This window comes from Apodemus sylvaticus, chromosome 2 (genome assembly GCF_947179515.1).
Source record: "Apodemus sylvaticus chromosome 2, mApoSyl1.1, whole genome shotgun sequence".
NCBI lineage: Eukaryota > Metazoa > Chordata > Mammalia > Rodentia > Muridae > Apodemus > Apodemus sylvaticus.
This window is the reverse complement of record NC_067473.1, coordinates 162,974,154-162,998,076: the sequence shown is the minus strand read 5'-3', so window position 1 is coordinate 162,998,076 and position 23,923 is coordinate 162,974,154.

The following is a 23,923-nucleotide window of genomic DNA, read 5'->3' as shown; positions in this document are numbered from 1 at the left end:
AATGTTGAATGACAGCTGCAGCAGCTGCTTCAGCCATGTGGAATTCACATCCCTTTCGGGTGTTTAGAAGCTGTGGATGGATTAAGCAACGATGCCTGTTGATAAGCAAGCACGGGCAGCATCTTGCTAGACTATGGTCCCCCAGAATCCAGCTTGTGGAAAAGAACGTGAGCTCCTACACATTACCTCGCTCCTGGTGTTGGCCCCATGCCCAGATGGGGCTCCTTTAGGTTTCTGGGGGTATCCTTACATTGCACAGATGTCTGCTTACATCTTTATAATCTGCACAGAATGTTTTGTCTTCTGTAAGGTCACTTCACACAACAATCAGCAGCAAGTAAAAATGTACACACTAGCCATTCCAAATCTTCGTCATTGAGAATGGACCCATCGGTCCAGAGGCAGAAGGCCACAGCGGTCCAGAGGCCACTGTTGTATCAGTAGACTGCAGTAAATCAAACAAGAGAGGCAAGCCAAGATGGCTCAAGGATAAGGGGGTAGACATTTTGGCTAAGATTTTAGATAGGAATATCTTGGCTTCAAGTATAATACGCTAACAGGGCAATATCACACTTAGACTGCACTTTGGACCATTGAGAAAAAAAAAGGCATTCTATGAAATGAATGGGTGACTTTATTACATTATAGTGTTTAACCATTAGTGGCCTAATCACTGAGTGCTCCGGTGAGATCTCCCGGGAGCAATCAGAGCAGCTTTCTCGGGATTCTGAGTATGTTGTAAAAAGTGGAGGCGCAGTGCTTCTGGGAAAGAGATGGCTGGAGAGGGTGGCCAGATTTCACTGGGTGTTCATCTGTTACTGTGGTTCAACCTAGAGGGCCCAACGTACTGGAGGACTTTGACAGTAGTAGCAAAATACAGTTGGGTTTCTATTTCCATTATTGACCAAGAAAGGTAGCCTTTGATGGAGCTGGCTGGATTCTTTTTCTTTTTGAGACAAGGTCCAACTGGGTGGTTTTGGCTACACTGGAGGATTGCTATGTCGATCACATTGGCCTCTGACTCACAGAGCTACATCTGTCTCTGTCTTCAGCGTACTGGGATTAAAAGCATATGCCACTATGCCCAGGCCAGATTTCACACTTGATAAGAGGAAAGTGTAGCTGAGTGTGTTTGGAGACCTACAGGTGGTGTGTGTGTGTGTGTGTGTGTGTGTGTGTGTGTGTGTGTATGCATGTGTGTGAAGACAGGAGAATCTGTGTGAAGATTCATTATCCCAGCCTCTGCTTGAAGGAAAACTTCTGGCACTTCAGGAGTGAGAGTCACCATGAAGAAGTTGTGGGCCTTCTCTGGGATGTGTTTGCTACCTCCCTTCACAAGGAATTATGGGAAACTAACTGACTCTGGACCCAGAGGAGGAGAAAACAGGCAGCTGCACACTTCCTCTTTTGCTCCAAACCCAAGGTTGAGCAGAACTGTGAAGACCTGTTGAAAAACTGTTCCTTACTTCCTGAGGATTGGGAGACTCTTCTCATAAAGCTTTTCTATGAAGATGACTATGTCAATATGGGGGAAAGACTGGAAAATTGGTCACCAAGCAGAGGTTTCTGTGAAAGGTTAAGATTCCTCAGCTGTTACAAGCATCAGCGGAAAGAGAAGCAGCTGGCCAATCCCAGCTTTCCACTCACAAACGTTTTAAGTGGGTCATAACTCCCTAACCAGTGAGGTCCCTAGTGCGTACAGTTTAGTGTGCCAGTGCCTTCTCTCCCAACCAAGTGGGAACACCACTTTGCTAGCGGCTGCCAGTGCAGGCTTTGGATGCAGGAGACTGGTTGTCTTTAACTGAGATAACTGCGGGAGAGTCTGCCTGGGCTTGATTGACACTGGGTTATCAATGGAAACTGTCTTTCGTTATTTCTGATAAGCAAGGCCCAGCATAAAGGAGTTCTCTTTGCCAGACTTGCAAGGTGGGAAGTCTTGGCAACAGCTCTGGGCGAAACCAAGAACCAGATGACGCCAAGTGCTGGTTTCTCGTGAGGGGGTGCATATCAGAGGTGCGAGGCCTTTGGGTGGTGTTTGGCATAAAAGGGAAAGAACTGTGTCCTACTCAGAGAAACGTGGAAAGGATGAAGAAGGGGGTGGTCCTAGTAAATGGTGCAGTCAGGGAGGGCGCTCATGGGGCCTCCATCAACACTGGAGAGACGCAGTTGTAGAATAAAGAAATGTGAAATACCTGAAAGTTCTTTTAGATTAGACCTTTCTTCTTCTCCTCCTCCTCCTTCTGTTTCTTCTTCTTCTTCCTCTTCCTCCTCCTCCTCTTCCTCTTCTTCCCCCTCTTCTCCTCCTCCTCTTCCTCCTCCTCCTCTTCATTATCATCATCTTACCCTCTCCTCCTCTTCTTTCTTTCCTTTTTTTTTCCAGATGTGTTTAACAGACCAAGGCTGGCCCAGCATTGGGTAGGAAGGTGTGCCTCTACCAGTGCAGCAATAGGTTCTTAGGGCCTAAAGGTAGAGTCTAGAGTCAAATAGATTCAGCACTAGGATTCAAATTCCTAACTGTGCCTTGTAGCACATGAGAATACCTACCTTCTGGGACCCTTAAAAGTACAAGAGGCACTGCATGTGAAACCCCTAGCCCACAACGTGGCCCTGCACAATGAGTACTTGGTAATGACTCGGTCTCTTTGCTGCAGTGACTGTCGGGGTTGGACTGTTATGACAGCGAGTAAACAAATATTAAGCAAGAAATTGCCATATGCTAGGTGTCCTCCTGTTACAGGCACTCGGTTACTCTGGTCATCTTGTTCTGATGACTGTTGTGCTCATAAATAAAGCAGTGGCAGTAACCAATGTGTCAAGGGACAGTGCATAAAGTGAAGGACAGTGAAAAGATCATTAGACACTCCCTCTTTGGTCCAAATAACTAGTGAGGTAAGGAATGAGAACTCTGGGTAGTCATTCATTCATTCATTCATTCATTCATTCATTCATTTACTCATTCATCATAGAGCAGCACACAGTTAACCCATGCCATCCAGTCACCTTTTTGGCAACTGTAGAGCTCAATATAGATGAAAGCCCTTCCTTCTGTGGAGGCAGCATTCTGGTGGAGGCAATCAACAGTGAAGGAAATAGACACCACACTGTCAGGTGGTGATAAGACATAAAAATGATAATAAGCCAGGGCAAGGGAATAGCAGGATTGGCCATGGTTGTTTCAGATAAGGGGAGTGTCTCCCCATGAAGAACACACACACACACACACACACATGAACACACTTGAGTAGGGGCCTGAATGGGGAGGAGTGGTGGCCATGTGACTACTGTGGAGAGAGGGAAATGCATGTTTTAAGTCCTTAAGGTGGAACAAGAGAGGTAGTGCTCGGTGGTACCCACTATAGCTGGAGAGCCGTGCTCTGATTATCCTCAGACGCAGAGAAACGGTCGGTGAGATGAGGCTCTTAGGTAGAGAATTTGACAGCAGCCCCAAGGCCACCTTTCTGGGTAAGGCCAACTGTAAGAAAGCAGACTGGGTTACCAGAGACAGGGCAACTTCCCTAAGACAATCGGTGACTTGTTTGAGAGTGTGAGAAATGAGACCCCTACAGAGCCATGTGGCTGTGGACAGTCTGTGGCTCTTACTGCCAGATGCCCAAGTTATCAGCCTCAGAGTGAGAGAATGTCCTCCCTCCCAACTCCTCTTCACTAACCTATCTCGAATCAGCAGATAATAATGTTTTTGTTTTGTTGTTTTGTTTTTTAGTTGTCCTTAAGAACATTAGTATTTCTCAGCAGTATTGTCTGTGTAGACTTGTGAAGACAGAATTCCCATGGGAAATGACTGTGTAACATGGTTCGGATGCAAGAAAACCAAACAAATGTTTATTACCAATAAGCAAAAATTTACGATCTACTCAATAAAAGACCAACCATTTCATTTATTTGACATTTTAGCTTGTTCAAACTTTCAGTTACCTCAGGTTACAGGTTTGTGAAGACAAGGAAGCCTTTTGTAATTTCTCCTGTCCTTTTCACTGCCATTAACACTCTTTTCTCTAACATTGGTTGACTCTTGGGACCTGGAAGACCTCTGGGACCATAGGAAAAGCCCTGGGGGAGCTTTTTCTAAGATGCACAAACAGTGTCACCTTATAACCTTACCCCATGACACCCGGGCTCCTCGTCTGAAAGTTTCAGAAGACATTCCTGTATTTTAGAAACCTCTGCCATAATGTGATAGGAAAATTAAATGACAGTTTGTAAACTGTGGAGGACCCAGATCCTACCCACAACACTGCAGATAAATAATAAACAAACAAATAATTATCATAGGCAATATACGAGGGACCTTCACAGCAGCAGCCTCCCTATCAATGTAAACTACTTCTTGCTCAAAGTTATTTCAGTTTTGATTGCTTATTTGTTTTGAGGCAGAGTTTTACTATGATGCCTCAAACTCTCAAAGCTCTTGCTTCAGCAGCAATCTATTTCCTTGCTGATGAGATAATTTCAGCTCAGTGTACATGGTGGGAGGTGGGGGAGAGGAACTGGGACCCAAGAGGCATCGATCTGATGGATAGAAATGTGCACAGCTAATGTTGGCCTTCTCCTGAGCAAAGTACCCCAAGATATGCAGAAGGGGGCGCTCAGAAGTGATGGAGAAGATTAGATCTCTTGCTATGACTACCCTGACTACTGGATATTTGACCATTCAGAGTGTGTGCTCTCATGTTCCCAGAGGAAGTCTGGTGGATGTTGGCAGAATGGTCAGGGAAATGTTTTTAAACAGTAGGGAAGTGTAAGCCATCCTGAAGGCAAAAGGCCTCTGAACCAACAACCTGAGGACCAAGAGGAAGATGGGAAAAGGTTGGGTCGGAGCTTAGAAAAAGAAATGAACTTGGCTTGGCAGAGGCTTGTCTTGCACCAGACCCCTTGGGGTTTTACACCAGGGCCTAACTGTGACACTGTGCTTAGCATAAGCCCTGGCAGGAGGCTTGGACTCAGCAGGGCTGAAAGGAGCCTGGACCCTGTCATTGAGATCATCCGCCAGGCTCACTCTGTCCTTTGTCAGGGCCCAGGAGGCTCCATATCGTTACCCCAGCGCATTCTGCTTCCCTCCGGCCTCATTACGCAGTGCATTAGCTGTGGGAACGAAACCCATTACAAAAAAGAGGGGGTGGAATTGGCACAGGGGGAAAGAGGCCTTCTCAGATCAAGCTAACAACTTGTGCCTATTAACTAAAGAAGATCATTAGAAAACTCCCATCTCCTCTCCCCCTGCCTCGCCCCTTCCCCCACCACTTGCCATGTCAGATAGAGAGAGTAGGGCTCACGGGAATGGCTTGTTTCTTGCATGCCCCATCACCAGTGAGGGGCCTGGCTCAGGCCTTTGTAGAAGAGTAAGCTTGGGGTGAGGAAGACTTGCTTGGATATTGGGCTGTCCCTTATTTTTAACACTATTTTATCTGTTTTGCAGTGTTGAGGATAGAACCCAGGATCTCACACAAGTGAGATCCTGGCAAGTGCTCTGTCACAGAGCTGCACCACCAGCCCTTGGGTCTCATCGTAAATCGTGAACAAGAGGTCACTCTTAAAGATAATTCTTTGAGGATTAATGAAAACAGCGACCAAAACAATGTCAGTTCCTCTTAGGACTGTTGTCTAGACGCCATGTCAAGGTAGAGAAGGAAGGTTGTCATCTGAGGTCCCACAGCATCAATTGTTATATTTTAGATGAATCCATTTCAAATCCCTTTTACAAGATAGGGGTCAAGGCCCAATGAACCCATGTATCCCGGTTGTTAGGAGAAAGAAATGTGTCCTCTTGTGTCCCCAGGCCTGGCCTTTCTCTTCCAGCAAGCTTTCTCACTGTGCTAATTTTCCATTTTCATATATATATATGTATGTATGTATGTATGTATGTATGTATGTATATGAAATATATAAATATATATAAGCTATATAAATATATATAAATATATATTTAGTTTACTTTTAGTGTGTGTGTGTGTGTGTGTGTGTGTGTGTATGTGTGTGTGTAGATACTTTTGGATGTCAGAAGAGGGCATCAAATTTCTGGGAGCTGGAGTTCCTGGTGGTTGTGAACCCCTGAATTTCGTCCTCTGAAAGAACAGCGAGTGATTTCTCTTGCTGAACTGCCTCTCTATCCCCTTGTTGTTTGGTTTCTTAGTTTTTTCATGAGCATGGTCATAGCCTGGCTGCCTCCTAAGCTGGTTATGGCTGGAGAATGAATGTCTTTAAAGAAATCCAGTCAACTTCTTTTGATTTTAGGCCCCAGCATAATACTAACCATTGAGTAGTGAGTGGCCTTGTCTCTTGCCTTTCTCTTTTCCCTAGTGCAGAATAAAAATAAACACACTAAGCCTTCTACAAGGCTGGGCTTGCCGGTATACATCTGGAATCCCTGCATCAAGGAGTGGATGAGGAGAGTCAGGAGTTCAGGGTCATCCTTAGCTACAAAGTGAGATTGAGGCTAACCTGGGCTACATGAGGCCCTGTTTCAAGAAACCAGAATTAAACAAATGCATGGACAAAGAAACACACAAAAGGAATCGAACATGAAATATGGGTCCTAGAAAAGAACTGGTTGAGCCTTGCATTACTTAAATATAAGGGGATCTAGTGCCACATGAATCACTCCACACCTACCTGCCCACACCCACTTCTTTTCCCAGGAAACAGTTCTTACCCAGACAGTGACTATCCAGGCCAGTGTGCCGTTGTGGCTATGCGTGCTTCCCCCTCTGCATGTTTTGGAAAAAGTCTCAAACTGTTCGGTAGAAGAGGGGAATCGTATAGAAGTTGTTCCATGTGTACCTCTGTCCCCCAGCCTTGTCAGGTGACTGGAGACAACCTACTGGGGGAATTTCAGAAGCACAAGCATCCTTGTTGCATGAGAATAGACCACACACACACACACACACACACACACACACACACACACACACACACACATCAGCATGGTTTGCTGCTGCTCTCTAACAAGGCCTGATTAGCATTCCCCTTTCAAGGACTCCTTCAACATTCCAGCTGTACTGACTGTGGGCAGTGAAATGGAATCGGGTACAGTGGTGACTCAGGAAGGCAACTGATGGGGAGAGACGCAAGGCAAAAACTGATGGGGAGAGAAGGGTGAAGGCTTTCTTATAACCTGGAGGGTCTGCTCCAATCCAAGGGGCTGGGGAAGACTCCTAGAGGAGACCCTTGGAGAGAGTGTAGACATAGGAGTCAGACTTAAACACACAGAGAGGAGAGTAAAGTACCTCCTACTAGTAATACTGAGAAAGACAACAAAACAAAACCCTCTAGAAGAACACACCTAGAAAGATACAATACCATCTCTTCCTAGAACACGGAATGGAACAGAAAAGACTGGAGTTTTAGAAAATGAAAAAGGAAAAGAGAGAAATTTCCTTTCCCTGGTCTTTTTTTTTTAAATTATTAATCCTTTAAATACCTCTTTGTCCTCACAGAAGAAAATGCAGTGACTTGGATTTTACTCACAGAAGAGTTGAATGACTTGTGCACTGGGAGCTGAGGAGGCTCTGGGTATTCTTGCTTTGGTGCTAACTCCAGACGCATCTCCAAGTTTCCCCTTTCATCTCAAGTGCTGTGTTCTTTTTCTCACCTGCCTTCCCTGCCCCTGTGTCAGCTGCAGAGGGCTGCCGCAGGCAATGAAACTGTACTGATAAGAACTTGGTGCCCTGTAGAGTAATGCACAGAAGGCAGTGTGAAGACCACAGGCGGGTGTCTCTCTATAATCCCAGGATATGGGGTGTTCTTTATAATGCTGTTGATGGAACCCAAGGCCTTCCAATATGCTCTCCCATGAAGGTGTATCCCAAACCCTTTGTTTTTGGATATAGGATCTTTTTTCTATATTATTTGTTTTTGTTTTTTGAGATGGAGGTTTCTCGGTATGGCCCGGGCTATCCAGGAACTCACTCTGTAACAAGGCTGGCCTCAAATTCAGAAATCTGCCTGTCTCTGATTTCCAAGTACTGGGACTAAAAGTATGCCTGGCACCACTGTCCAGTGGATCTTTCTATGTAACCCAGGCCCACCTGGAATCCCTGCAATGCTCAGGCTCATCTTGAACGTCCTGGCTCGGCGTTGTAAGCTAAACCTGACTCTTGGGTGGGTGACTGGTCTTTTCCTAAGCTCGCAACTTGCCTATCTGAAACTGAACTGGCTTATTGGCTTGCACTTTGAAGGAGCATGCCCTTGGTCACAGGGAGTTACTGATTCATCTTCTTTTGGACTTATCAGGGATAGAAGGAGCATCTGTTTGCTAAGATGTGTCCATACTGTATTGGGGCTGTGACGCCAGCCAAGAATGTCACTCCGTATGAGAAGAGGAGTAATAGGCAGGGACTACATCCCTTCCACCACCACAAGGCAAAGAAAATGATGTCAATCTGTGGGTCTAACACAGTCCCAAGACTTATCTACTTTAGAGTACAGGACATTCAACACAATGTATCCTTATAGCTAAGAGTTTAAGATCTAGCGTCCCGCAGGCTTGTGTCTGAACTTGAACTGTTGAGGAACTAAGTAAGCAGTTATAGCCAAAGTTGCTGCCTCTACAAGTGTCCTTCATTTGAAAACGGAGCCATATGATGAGCAACAGAGAGCTGCCATGAGACACCTACCGGGAAGTAAGTTCAAAGTATGTCTAGAAAGATTGTGCAGTGAACTAGCAGATAGGAGTGGACGACACATTTCCAGATGTGCACCAGAACAAATCATGTTACCACCCAGCAGGGATGCACTTTAATCCGCAGTCAGTGACACACACAGACACAGACACACACACACAGAGATTGAGACACACATACATACACAGAGACAGACACACACAGAGACACACGAATAGACAGACATACAGACACAAAAAGACACAGACACACAGACAAACACACACATACACAGAAGACAGACACACAAACACAGACAGACAGACAGACAGATGCAAGCACACACATACACACAAAAAGGGAAAGGAACAAAAGGAAGAGATTGACATGCAAAGCAATGTACAAAATGTCCAAATTAACATAGCAATTACATAGATTTCGGGTCAAGAGAGTAGATCCTGGACTGTGCCTACAAGAGCTTCATGTTTAAGCTTGCCATTCAAATGTTTTAACTTTGGCCAGAACCTTCACCACTGCTCCACTTTGATTTCCCATTAAGTGTTGGCCTAGTTTGCTTTCTGTTTCTGCGATAAAGACCATGACCAAAAGCAACACTGGGAAGAAATTCTATCAGCTGAGAGTTGTAGACCATCATGGATGGAAGTCAAGACAAGCACACAACGCAAAAACCTGGAGGCAAGAAGTGAAACAGAGGCATGGAAATGCTTGCTTCTCCTGGCCCATTCAGTTGGCTTCTTTATACACCCAGGACCAGCTGCCCAAGAATAACACTACTTGTAATGGACTAGGCTCTTGCATATCAATCACCATTCAAAAAAACTGCCCCACAGGCTTATAAACCAATCTGATGAGGGCATTTTCTCAACTGAGCTTTCTTCTTCCAAACTTAGCTTGTGTCAAGTTGGCCCAAACAACAAGACAGGTGTGATGCTGGGCGGCTGAGAGTGGACAAGTCCTGGCAAAGACAAAGCGGACCAGTCTGTGAGAAGCACTCAGTACAGCAACTGGTGTCTCATCAGTTCTCACAATATTCGTCGCAGCTATGATTAATATTTCTGTTCCAATCACTGTGAGAAGGACTCACAGAGGAAATATGCAAAGGGGGACAGGTTTGAGGGTTGGGAATATAGGGCAGTAGGGGAGACCTTGCCTGGCACATATGAGTACCTATGCTCCAATCCAGAAAACTGAGAGGGGAAAAAAAGGTTTTGATGGGTGGAGGATAGAGTTTGGGAGTAGAAATGGGATCTAAGAAAGAACAAGCATAGATATTCTGCCAAAGAGCCCAACATCTCTATGATTTTAATGTGTCCCGTGTAGGTTTTCTTTTTTTTCAGGCAATCAGGATTCATAACAGAACAAGCAAGAATTTCTAGGAATGGGCCATGCGACAAGGAAGTGATTCCTGGGTTCTGACACTTCCTGTGTTCTTTCCTTGACCATTGCTTCAGGCACTGATATTCCCTCCATCAGAGTTCCTTCCATCTCTTTCCAGCTGTGATGGGCAAGGAGGCCTTGCACAGCTGCTCTTGGCTAGGTAAGAGTCCACACTTAGGTGTGACCGCTCCCCCTCCGGCTCCTGTTCCTTTCTGGGATGATTGCTGCAAGCTCACAAGGTGTTGAGGGAGGCTGCTCAGCCTTCCTCCGCCCACCACCTCCACTCTGCGGGCTGCACTAGGTCCCTCGGCACCCTTACCTGGCCTCTTTTGCTTCTTCCACAGAAAGAGACCAGACTGAAATGCAGTGTGCATGGTCTCAGGTGGTCATGTACAACTTGGCTCTCTGAGCTACTCGGAACCTAGTAACTGTGGAATTTGAGCTGTTTGACAGCAACGATGATGACGATGATGATGATGATGACGATGATGATGATGATGATGACGATGACGATGAAGATGATGACAACTAATCACCAGCTGGGGAATTTGAGACATGCAAGTACCAGATGAAGAACTTCAAACGCATGATGTTTTAATCCTCACAATAGCACCGTGACCTCAGCCAGACGATTCCAGTCTTCTGTTATACACAGAGAATCCTAAGATTAATGAGATTAAATAATCTCTTCAAACCACACAGTTGGTATGTGAAGGCAGGGCCTATATCCTGCCTACCAGGCCTCAGCATTAAGGCCATTCTCTCCGTACTGTCTTAGTCACAACCCACAAATCATAGGCACAATTTCCTGCCATTGAATGATCACAGAAGGGGAAATAACATAAGGCCCTACATTTGCTATATCAGCTTATAGTGGTCCCTACAAGATGTTTGCCCTCTTTCCTGATCTTGAAACCCTCCTCAGACTCTGCCCGGTTTCTCTTCCTGCTCCTGTCTCTCTGAGCCTCTGCTCTGGAAAAGCAGCCTATAGTGGACACTGCATTGCCAGACTAAAGGTCCAGCCCATGGTCAGTACTGAACTAATAAAACAGCTATTGACCACATGCCTCTATTGAGCACTTGAAATATGGCCATTTTGAATCAAAATGCACTTTGGATATATAAAAGGAAAACGCTGGACTTCAAAGGCAATTACATGGGTACAAAGCAATGCCAAATGCTGTGTTGGTTACTTCTAGATTGACTACATGTTGAAATGACCTATTTGAGAAATATTGGGACAAGCAAAATATCACTGAAGTCAATTCACCTCTTTGCTGCTTTTCATTTTCGCGTGTTTCGAGTATTTAACGTTACAGATTTTGACTCTATTTCTAGCATTTTTGACTCTATTTCTATCAGACAGAATTGGGCTGAAGCCACCTAAATCTTACTCCTAGCTGTGACACTGAATGGCCTTGAGCGTGTCCACTCATCCTGATGTCTCCAATTTCTACTTGTGTATAATGGGGACAGTAGTGACTAGGTCTATTTTAAAAGATCATCGAATCTGTTGTCTTGGCTCTCTGGTCTGTTGCATATTCCTCATCAAGGTTACTTTCTTCCCTCCTTCCCCCCCCCATCTTCCCCCTTAACCCCTCCCCTCTCTGCTCCTTCCTTTCTGTGTCAGTTACTTCTCTGTAGCTGTACAAAATACCATGATCAAAGCAACTCAGAGAAGAAAGAGTTTCTCTTCCTCACAGTTCCAGGGGGGTAGGAGTCCATCATGGGTTGGGGCAGAATTGCACCCATTGAAACCATTGAGCTGCACTCTTGATACCTAAGATACTGGTTTTAATTTTCTTTAGCAACCTAAAGTTGGTTTTGTTTGTCCAGAGAAATACTTGGGGCTGCAAATTTTAGGGACATATGCAATTAACATAGTCTAATAAGCATTAAAGATAAAACTAATAAAGAAGTGAAATAACTTTCAATAAGTTTTAAATATCTTTTTGTTTTTTTAAAAAAATGTGTGTCTGTGTGTGGGTATGTGCATTTGAATGTAGCTGCTCGTAGAGGCTAAAAGAGGGCATTAGGTTGTCTGAAGTTGCAGATAAAGGCAATTGTGGGTCATTTGTCATTACTGGGAACTGGGCTTAGCTCCTCTGCAAGAACCATGCATGCTCTTAATCACCAAGCCATGTCTCCAGCCCCATCATCCTCCCGCCTGAAGATTCCTTTATGAATCTGGTAGTGAGCCACCATGGGGTTGCTGGGAATTGAACTCAGGACCTCTGGAAGAGCAGCCAGTGCTCTTAACTACTGATCTCACCAGCCTCAGTTTTTAATGATTTTTTTTATTTGTTTAAGACATGCCAGGATGCCTTAGAACTCACTATGTAGTCTCACAAGCAGACCTTGCACTTGTGATCTTTCTGCCTCAGGCTCTCAAGTGCTGGGATTGTAAGTGTACCCACGGCATCAGGACAGCAATCTGGTTTCTGGTAGATCTCTGCAGAGACACCTGGCATCAGAGAGAAGCCGCGCCATTAATGGTCTTTCATCTTGAACTCAACATAGCTTCCCTGTACAGACTGTCTATAAAGTACTATGTGGCATTTTAGAGAAGGCAGCATAGTGAGTTTCACACCCTTGGTATGAATCCATACTGAGACACAGCACTTCTAGGATTCCAGGAGACAGAATACGAAGGATGTTAGGCATGTGATGGGCAGCATGGGAAACCAGCTAGCTTTTCCCATGAAGACTGACTCCAAGTGCAGGATCCAACTAGGCTCAAAAGTACCTGCTCCGAAGCTGCAAAGGTGCTGCCCCACGCAGATCCCTTTGGAAATCACTTGCTGCGTATGCAGGTGGTGCACGGTCTAGAACTGCAATCCAGGGCATCTGCTCTTTCACGGCATTAGAGGCAGCCTGCAGCCAGTGGTGGTGATAGAGGGAGATGCTATGTACCTCAGTGAGGTGATACAGTGGAGATACAGGGAGATGAAGACTCGTAGCGAGAGGATAGCAGTGACACATGGGGTTAGCTGGCAACTTCTGACCACAGTGTAGTGTGCCCCATCCCATCCCCATTCAGTCCTGCTTCTGTCACCTAGCCCGCAGGTATAGATGCAAGAATACTTCCAAACATGGCCCTTTTACTCAGATCTTCGTTCCTAAGTCTATATATCCACGAAAAGCTGACTCGCAACCACTCTTGGTCACCCACAGTGCCTCTGGATTGAACTCCAACGCTGGACTGCAGATCCACTGTGCCAGTGGCTTTTAGAATTTGGGATCCTGTCACTGATTTCCTCCACAGACGCTGGGAAAAAGCTCAGGTGCCCATACATGCTACAAGAGGACTGTATTCCCAGTCTACTCCTCCAGAGACTGTTTTATCCTCCGCAGCTCATGGGTCATTCTGACAAAGAGCCTACTGTGTGCTACATGCTGATGCAGCATCTTGGTGGACATGTGTAAATTGTGCACACGCCCCGAGTGTCTCTCACTCCCTCTCCAGCTGGGGTCTTTCGGAGGGGGAGGAGAATGTATTTTATTCTTTCTCCCAACATACCTCAGCTTCAGACTTAGCCCAGTTTGGGGTAGTAATTAACACTGCATTTCCTGAACCCTCTGACACTCAACAGTCCTTTGAGCCTATCTCTTCAAAGGAGAACGTCATAGATTGTGGCTGTCAGAAGAAAACTCTGGGGTCATGTACTGCAGCTTCTCATGTTGACAGGAATCCTTCTGGCACACCAAAAAGGTGGTCTCACATCTTAATCAAGGACGGTCACAATGTCACCCACTGTGGCTGCTAGGTACTAATCCTGACAGGCCCAGCATCCCAGTTATCTGCTGCTAACCACACACAAAGTAACTAAACCTCAACAGGTTAAGTCAGCTGCCTCACAAAACAGAGACTGGGGTTTCTTTCGGCTTGTTTATTTAAGAGCAAGCTTGGGAAAGCAAACTAACACCTCCAAGTTGTAGGCAGTCTGGTAAATATGGACCAATCCTCCAAGGCTGGTTCCAGAATCTTTGGATTAGACTTTGTCTAAGTGTTAACAAATCCCCTCACTCTTTTGAGTTCTGGAGGCAGTGTCTTCAGTTTCCATGGCAACCCTCCTGGTGTCTTTCAATCCGGACAGGTAGGAATCTTCCACCATGGCCCAATCAAGTCTTGCTGCACCAGCACCACCTGTCCTCAGAGAAGGGAAGGAAAGAACTTGTCCGTCATTCCTCGTGGGCTTGCCCACACTTGAGCTGTCAGCCTTTCCTGGGAGAATGGCTCCTGTAGGGGAGCGGGTGTGTATGTCCACAGCTCCATTCCCCATGGCCAAGTGCCAAGTGAGGAAAGTGTCGGGGCCTTTGAAATTGTCAGAGAAACTGATTTCCTTGTCAGGTCTTGTCCTGTACAGAGAGAGGGCCAAATTCTACTTTCGTGTTAGCTGCCACTCGGATCAAAGGCCGATAACGAGGAGTTGAAGGGCTTGTGCCTGGTGTGCTTCAAGATTTCCACAGCCCTGCGCGGGGTGAGCTTCTGTCTGTCGGCTTCCTTGACCTCTCTTATCCACCCTGCTTTGTGGGCAGCCAGATGAGGGGTCTGGGAAACAGTTTAGAGGAGAATCTGATTGCCAGGCATTTGCAGCAGAGGGGGGCAGAGGAGAGGGACTGTGAACACGGGAATAGACAGTCACCCATGGCCTCGGTAAACACAATTAAAAAGAGCAGCAGCAAAGGCGTCACTGTTCCGTGACCGTGTGTCGGGGCATCTCCACCCAGACACCCCACAAAAGGATGGGGTCTTTCTGTTGCTTGCCCTTGGGTATCAAATGAAGGCCCAGAGCTAATGGCTCCTGAGGCTGCTTCCTACACTGCACTAGTCCTAAGCCCACGAGGGGCAGAATGGAGCTAGCGATGGCAGAGTCCAGTTTATTGGGAAGCCCAGTGTGTGTGATGATTAATCTTGTCACCTGAACTAAATTTAGAATCATGTAGAATCACACCTCTGGATGCACCCAGGAGCACATTTCTAGAAACGTTTAACTGAGCTGGGAAAAACCCTGAATGTGGCTGGCACCATCCCGCGGGCTGAGGTCTCAGGCTGGCTAAAGGAAGAACGTGAGCTGAGCACCAGAGCTCATAGCTCTGGGCATCCAGACTGAGAGGCAATATGGTCAATCACGCCATACTTATATGGCCACACCTTCCCACAATGGACCGAACTGGGAGACGAAAGATGCTCTTTCTTCCTTAAGCTGCTTTTGTCTGGTATTTTATTTGCTATAGCAATGAGAAAGGTAACTAATGCACCTGATAGATCCCAAAGGATGTAAGAGATGAGGGCAGTCCTGGAGAGGGATCCACCCAGAAGGGCGCCTGGGTAGCCACGCCAGCACACAGGAAAGGAAGCCAGAATTCTCACCCGAGGGCTGGAGCATTAGGCTCTAGACTGCAGATAGCCCATGATGGGCTCTGCTTTCCCTGGGGTTTTGTAGACAGTGTTAAACCCTATCTCTTGGCCACCTTCTCCTCTTTCATTCCTCCCTATGCCTTAGATTATTGGTTCTCAACCTGTGGGTCCCAACCCCTTTGGGAGTCATGTATCAGGCATCCTGCATATCAGATATTTACACTGTGATTCATAACAGTAGCCAAAGTGTAGCTATGAAGAAGCAACAATATAATTTGATGGTTGAGGGTCACCACAACGCGAGGAACTGTATTAAAGGGTCACAGGATTAGGAAGGTTGAGAACCACTGCCTTAGATGCTTCTAAGCCAAAGAGACCACCCACATGCGCTCCCCTCCTCCCTGGTTCTCTGCACCTCAGTGGAAGAAGATGAGGAAGTTCTTAGTATCAGGCATTACAGGGGAGTCAAAGCAACTCCAAAATAGGAAGAAGAGTGATCGCTAGAGAAAGATTGAACTCTGGAATCTGATCATACCCCGAGTCCAGACAGTTTGCAGCCCAGGTTTTGGAGGGCTGGGGGATTCGACAGAGCCCCGCCTACCCACATAGCTACTTTTTCCTGTTTGTTCTCCATTCATCACTTCCCTGGCACAGCTGGCATGGATGGGAAATTTGCATGGAACGAAACTACCTCCTCCTTAGTCTATTAGGTCTTTGCATTGCAGTAACAAATGGTGAGAATCCAGGAAGTGAGGTTTTATCCAAAACCCTGTGTGACCCTATTAAGTTCTTGAGTTTAGATAGCCAGGTTTATTTTGTACTTTTACTATTTCCATTAAATTATCTCTCACGGCTCAGTTTATTGCTGGCCAAACACCACATCTTTCTCTGTCTCTGCCTGGCACATGGTGTACTGCCTAAATGCTTGGTAAACAAACCAGGGTACAGAGAAAAGGTAGAAAACGCGGGTTAGACATTCAGGTAGGCGAACCGCACTAGAGGGGAGAGGGTGCTAGAACGTGAGGTGCTAGAATCTGGGATTTCATTTGAGCCTTGTCTGTGTGTGAGCACTGCCGGAGAAATGTCTTTAAACATGTCTTTAAACAAATTGCTACTTAGCCGTCAGCCAGAAACGAGCCACTGACAGACTCCCAAGTAACCTCAGTGGGACCTAGGGCCAGAGCTGCTTCAGTGCAGATGGTCATTTCTTATTTGCTTGTTTATCTTTGAGACAAGGTCTCACATAGCCCAGACTGACCTTCAGTGGCAAGATAGATAACCTCAAACTTCTCACCCTCTTTTTTCTACCTCCAGAGAGCTGGGATTATAGGTGTACATCACCATATGCAGTTTCTGTAGTCCTGGGAAACCACACCCAGGGCCTTAGGCTTGCTAGGCAAACTCTGGACAATCCGAGCTACATTTCCAGCCAAAGCTTACTGTTTCTACCAGAAAGCTCCAAGGTGAGCAGGTCCAATTAGTGGTCTGACCTTCCCAGCAGTCCCATGCAAAGAAAGTTCTACCGCTCACAGTGTATGTACTCATAGCTGGATGGCCAGCACCTCGGTTTGGAGAACCATGCGACCCACATGATTAGCACCTCTATTTCACTAAGCCCAGCAGAGTGCTAGGTGATCAAAGTCACAAAACGCTCGTGTCTTCTCTCCGGATTAGGCTGTACATGCGTGTGTGTCAGGAATTTTCTGCCAAAGTGGAAAGCAGGAACCAAAATGGGGGTAAAAGTTCATCAGGAAGGGCAGTGCACAGGGAAGCCAGTCTGGATCTGGTTCTCAAAAGATGAGTGGGACCTTAAGAAGCAAGGGCAAGAGGAGGGACACTTCCAGTCCCAGGCACAGAAGCATAGTTGTAGCCTGGTGTTGACAGGTGTCACCAGCCTGCTGATGACTCTCTAGATGCTTGGCTCTCCCGATGCCGGGTGAAAGTTAGCAGGGCCATCAACAAATTCCCAGGGCATGCACTGACCCTCTCTCCTCTCAACAGCCTTCCCTTTTCAACCTTTTAGGTCTGGATTTCCTTCCCAGCTTCACAGTCGCTTTGGCTCTGGGGTCTGTTCTCGATATCTTTTCAAGCTTTCAGTGCTGTTCTCCACTGGATAGATTCTCCTGGATATCCCCCTCCATGGATCCTGTCCAGCATCTTCTTCTACCTCCCTGTATCTCCTCCAGAGCTGAAAGGCATTGCTGTGGCCAGGGCCTCTGAGGCTGACTGAGGTAGTGTCTGATAATGGGCACGGAGAGTGTAGTGACCTGCTTACTGAAATCGAGAAAGGATTGCTCTGGAGACTGAAGGGACCCAAATTTGTATATTGGTGCTGCCACCCTTCAAGGGGAAAACACATCCTGTACAGCCCTTGACCAGTGAATATCATGATCCCCACCAACCTCTCCCCAAGTAGAACCATTTTCAGGAAATTTCCACCTTGTAATGGCCCTGTGGATGGAGCTTTCTGGTAGAAACAATAAGCTCTGGCTAGAAATGTAGCTTTGATTGTCGAGAGTTTGCCTGGTATGCATAAGGCCCTGGGTGTGGTTTCCCATGACCATAGGAACTGCATATGATAGTATACACCTATAATCCCAGCTCTCTGAAGGTAGAAAAAAGAGATTGAGAAGTCCGAGGTTATCTATGTTGATGTTTAAGGTCAGTCTGGGTTATGTGAGACCTTGCCTCAAAGACATTTTGTCTTCAAGAACTGGGCTTTGAGGTTTAAAAGCCACGAGACATGTCCAGTTCATTCTTTCCGCTTCCTGCTTGCAGTGTAAGACGTAAGCACTCAGCTTCTGCTCCAGCCCCGATGCCTGCTGCTTGCTGCTCTGCTTCCCCACTGCGACAGACTCTCATCCCTCTGGAACCATAGTCAAATAAGCCCTTCCTTCTGGAAGTTGCCTTGTTCGCGGTGCTTGATTTATCACAGTAATAGGAAGTAACCGGTACAAACTCAAATATCAAGCCTGCTACAGGGCCGCGGGAACCCAGTCAGTGCATCTTGGGAACCCAGAGGCATGAACAGACACCAGAAGACACCAAGTGGGAAGACGAGTGGCAGCAGTGGTACCCTGGTGTTAGGAGAAACGGTCCTCCCCCCTTCCCTATAGGAGCTACACACCACCCTCCCGAGGCTATCCATCCTCTCTCAGTATTCTCCCTCCTTGAATGCCAATCAGAGTGAAAGTTTACCTGCAGCCCACATGGGGTGGGAATTCAGCCAGCAAACAGAAGCCTTGGCTCTATCCGCAGGGCAGGTGGCAGATGAAGGGACCAGGAGTCGGGGTGAGTATTGAGCTGTCGTTTGGAAGTAGTGCTCGTGTGGGTGCTGCCCTCAAAGTGGGCAAATAGCCTCGCTTTCTAATCTCCACACTTTCCAGCCTGTCTCCACCAGACTGCTGCTGCCCCAAGGAATTGCGATCCATTCAGTTGTTTGTTGACTTCTGAGTCTTTGAAATGCATTTAGTAGTTTGGGCAGGAGCTTGAGAGGAGGGGAGGGGTGAATTGTTTGATTTAAGAGTCTCTTCCATTTGAGAGAATGGAAATTAAACCACAGAGCGGAAAGCAGAGGTAGAGAAAGTGCTGACTGGCTTCTAGATCTTTTATACGCAGTTTTGTTTTCCCCCAGTTTAGCTTCGCATTCTCAAAACATTTGAGATCTGCCAAAAGGTTGCAACGATCTCAAAAGACATCCCCACACATCTCCCACTCAGCCTTCCATTATGTGGCCTCTGACACAACTGTGGCACATTTGTCAAAACTAAGAAATGCATGCTTGCATAATCCTCCTCGCGCCTGGTCACCCTGTGGCGTGTGGTGGCTTCTCTCATTCTCCTTCCATCTGCCCTCTCCTCTTCTCCGTGTCAAGCCCGGGTCACTGTCCACACAGAGGAGGATTCGACCCCAAGGCTTTTAAAGGGTTGCATCTGCAAGAGTGTGATTTTAAGGTCAGTGTCTCAGCTTCTGCTAGACACGCTCCCAGGACACAGAATTGAACTCCTCACATCCGTGTGGACTCGCGGGCGTTTACTTCGTCCTCTGGATCAGCGGCTCATTTCCCCTTTGCTCATTTGTTTCCTCAAATTGTTCTAGCTTTGCATATTAGAAGCCTTTTCAGGTCGGCATCTGGATCCTTTTGACCTGTCCTGTTTCCTTTCCCTACCCTTCCCTCCCCTCCTGTCCCCTCTCCTCCCCTACCCTTCCATTCCCTTCCCTTTCATTCCCTTCTCTTCCCTTCTCTTTCTCTCCCTCCCCTCCCCTTCTTATTTCCCAGTCATTTTTGCCAATTCCCTTTTTGAGACTCATTAAAAACAAAAACATCCATGCACTGGTTGTATTTCTTGCCAAAGGAGCATCTCAGCTTCTGAGCTTTCTTTATGGACAAAATGTGTGTGTGTGTGTGTGTGTGTGTGTGTACACATTTCACTTAACCCCACACATGCTTTTGTTTCTGTGACACACAAGAATAAGCATTTGTCCCTACCACTGTGTCCTCCTTGAGCCCAGCACCTTGTCTTTTGTCTTTCTGGACTCTTCTTTCCAACTTCTCTTTTTTTTCTCTGAGAGTGGGGAGCCAGACTCCCCTTGCCTACAGCCTATTTACCTGTTTGTTCAGCCTAGCACATGTGGAAAGTCTCTAAGCTATACCCCTATGAGAATCAATTTTACCAACAGAATACGAGGCTTTTCTATACATTTTATAGACTTAACAATTTCCAGCCAAGCTATTACCCCTCAAAGTTACAGGGGTTATGTCCTCTGGTCCCTGGCTCCCTTGGGTGAGGTAGTGCCACCATCTTTGATGCGGTTAGGTTCACTACAAAACGTTCACTCCTTTCTGCAGTTGCCTACCCCACATCCTCATTGATGCCTTAAGAATTTGCATACAGCAAAGCCAACTCTTCATGGTGTGCAGTTCTAAGGGTACCGAAAATGCGGAGTCAGATCACCACCTCCCCAGCACTGTAGAAGAGTTCCACCACCCCACAGAGCCCATTTTAATCAGCAGCACACGTTCTGTTCCTAGCCAGTTCCTATTCTTCACAGGAAACCTTTACAAGGACCCGATTCCCGGATGCTACCAAGGACAGTCTACCGAGCAACAGAGCCTAGACTAACTACAGAAAACATGGTGGATGTAGCGGTGGGGCCAGGGGAGACTTTAGGAGGATTCGAAAAAGGAAAAACTCTGAGGTTGAAAAATGATTAATGGTAAGATAGAGTTTTAAAGGTAATTAAACCTCTAATAGTTCGGAGACTAGAGAGATGGCTCACTTAAGAGCACATGATACTCCTGAGAGGACCTGGCTTGGGTTCCCAGAAACTACACAGTGGCTACTAACCATCTGTAACTCCAGTTCCAGGGGATATGAGGCCTGGTTCTGGTCTCCAAAGGCACTGCATGCCTATGATACACATGCACACACACACACACACACACACACACACCGGCAAACACATAAAACAGAACTGGCTTATATAAATAACACATAAAACTCTAATGGCTTATAATTTAATACAAGCACACACAAATACTGATTTCATTTTACACACTCATGTGGTATTAGGCAATCTGGCAAGGGTGGCAAACACAAACAGGCAAAAATAATATGGTCGGGGGAGACGTTTTCAGTTAAGTTCAGTAGGTTGCACACAGCATCTGCCTACTCCCTGTCCATACTCCACCACCATGACAGGATGCAGTAAGAAGATATACCCTGTGTCACAGCTTCACCTGTCAGCCTGACACCAAGTCACCTGGAAGGAGGGAACGTTGCCTGAAGAGTGGCCTTGGTCACATTGGCCTGCAGCCACTCGGTGATTAGTTCCACCGCGTTCCCCAGAGGCTCAGATGTTTGAACAATTGCTTTCCAGCTGGTGGTGGAGCCACCTTTCTGGGGGAAGTACATCACTGGGGACAGACCTTGAGAGTCTGTAACGTCCCCGGACTTGTAGTTCTTTCTCTGCTTCATGCATATGGCTGAAGACTCTACGCCCATTGTCACTGCTCCAAGCCCACTCCTATAAAGAACTCCAATCCCATTCCTCTGGGACCACAAACCCCAGTAACTCCTCCTTCCACAAGTTTCTTTTGGCCCTAGTGTGTGATCACAGCATCAGGAAAGGGACTAATACTCATACATACATAGTACCTTCTCCTTAAACATTCCTGGAATACTGTCTATACGGCCTGGTAAATCCCAAAGCAATCCACAGAGGCCTGTGGTCTTATTTATGAAATAAGTATAGACTTGTTTCTTTTTAAAATTATTATTACATTTCATTTATTTAATTGTGTATGTGTGTGTGTGCATGTATCAAGTGAACAACTGTAGATCAGAGGATATTGTGTGTGTGTGTGTGCGTGCGCGCGCGTGCGTGTGTGTGAGTGTGTGTGTGTGTGTGTGTGTGTGTGTGTGTGTATCAAGTGTACAACTGAAGACCAGAGGACAACTTTTGGGAGTCTCTTCTTTCCTTCCTCCATGTGGGTCCCAGAGATTGAACTCAGGTCTTCAAATGCTTGGCACCAGACACATTTGTCCACTGAGCTATCTTCAATCCCAGGACTCAATTTTTTAAGGGAACTGTAATGAGACATAGTTTCATGAAGTTCCCTGTACACCAAGGGAACGTGCAGCCTACTATAGATCACCTGTGCTGTCATTAGGCCAATATTACACATGTAGACACCCAGCCCTCAATACTTGGGTAGCCAGGGGTCTGTTTTCTTTCTTTCTAATCTGTCTGCCTGTCTGTGTCGTGGAACTCAGAACCTTTCACAAGCCAGGCAACTGTTATACTACTGAGCTGTATAAGATTTGGCCAGTGGTCTTCCACAGCATCCGCCAGCAATGAATGAGAGTATCCCGGTTGCTCCATCCCCTCCCCAAGCCTTGGTGGTATCAAACTTCCAAATCAGCCATTTTCATAGGCATATAGTAATATCTTAATTTATGTTCTAATTTGCTTCTTGTAATGGCTTCTCTTGTACATTTTTTCCCCTGTTCATTTGTTATATGCATATACTTTTAAAAAAGTTTTCTACCCTGCTTTATACAGGTTGCTAACTCATTGTTTAATTTTAAAAGTTCTTTACATATTCTGGTTTTAAAATAAACTTAAATTGGTGCGACCTCCAATGTGGATATTAGCGGAAGGAGAGGCACCGCCCATGTTGGAGCAAAAGGCACAGGAGACCTCTGCTCCGTCTTCTCAATTCACTGGGACCCTAAAATGTTCTGTAAAAATATAGTATATTTCTAAACATGGCACAATGTTAAGGGTCTTTCAATATTTGGAAAATATTCTACTGTTAAATATTTTTTGTAACGTTTTCCTTCTAGCCTTGGATTGTCTCTTCATTTTCTCAGCAATGTCATTTAAAACCATGAAGTGCTTAATTTTAACAAAATCCATCTTGTCATGAATTGTGCCATAGATAACGGCATATCTAAACGGACACTGCCAAACCCAGACTCCTTATGTTGTCTAGAAATTTTATAATTTTGCACTTTTTGAGAATTTTATTTATTTTTATCTCGTGTGTACTAGTGTTTTATCTGCATCTAGGTCTCTGACCCACATGCATCTACTGCCCTCAGAGGCCAGAAGACGGCATTCCATCCTCTGGGTCTGAAGTTAAAGATCTTTGTGTGTGCTGGGGATTGAACCCCGGTCCTCTGGAAGAGAAGCCATTGCTCTTCACGGCTGAGCCAGCTCTTCCAGCTCCAAATTTTATAGTTTTGACTTTTAGTGGTCCATAAAGAATCTTAGATTAAATTTTGTGAGGAATATAGGGTTCATGTTCAGATGTATTTGCTTAATTGATTAATTGGTTTGTATGTAAACATCCTGTGGATGTTCAATATTTCATTAGAGCATTTCCCCTGCTATATTGCCCTTTCCTTTTTGCCAAAGATCATTCGCCAATATGGATGCAGCTCTGACTTTGCCCTCTCTAGTCTCCTCTAGTGACTTGTTTCTGCATTTCCTCTTCATTGGTGTAGCTTCCTCGCACCTCTTGAAGACCCTACCATTCATCATTTATCTCTCCTTCAGTGGCACCATCTTTTTTTAAATATTTATTTATTTATTATATGTAAGTACACTGTCGCTGTCTTCAGACAGCCAGAAGAGGGTGTCAGATCTCTTTACGGATGGTTGTGAGCCACCATGTGGATGCTGGGATTTGAACTCATGACCTTTGGAAGAGCAGTCGGTGTTCTTACCAGCTGAGCCATCTCTCCAGCCCCCAGTGGCACCATCTTTATATCAGCCTTTTGCTCATTCATAGAATGTCCTTATCCATTTCAGAAATAGACAAAAGAACCTGGTCAGGTACTACAATTGCATCCGAGCTGTCATTGAGAAGAACTGCCATTTGACATTACTGAGCAGCCCCTCCCATAATCACCAGCCATCTCTACACTCAACTTGTTTCTACACTGATTTGCTTCATCAGAGAATTGTAGATTTTCCAATATAGAGATTGTGTCTCTTTTGTTTGGTGTATAACCCTTTGTTTTCAGATGTGAATATAAAT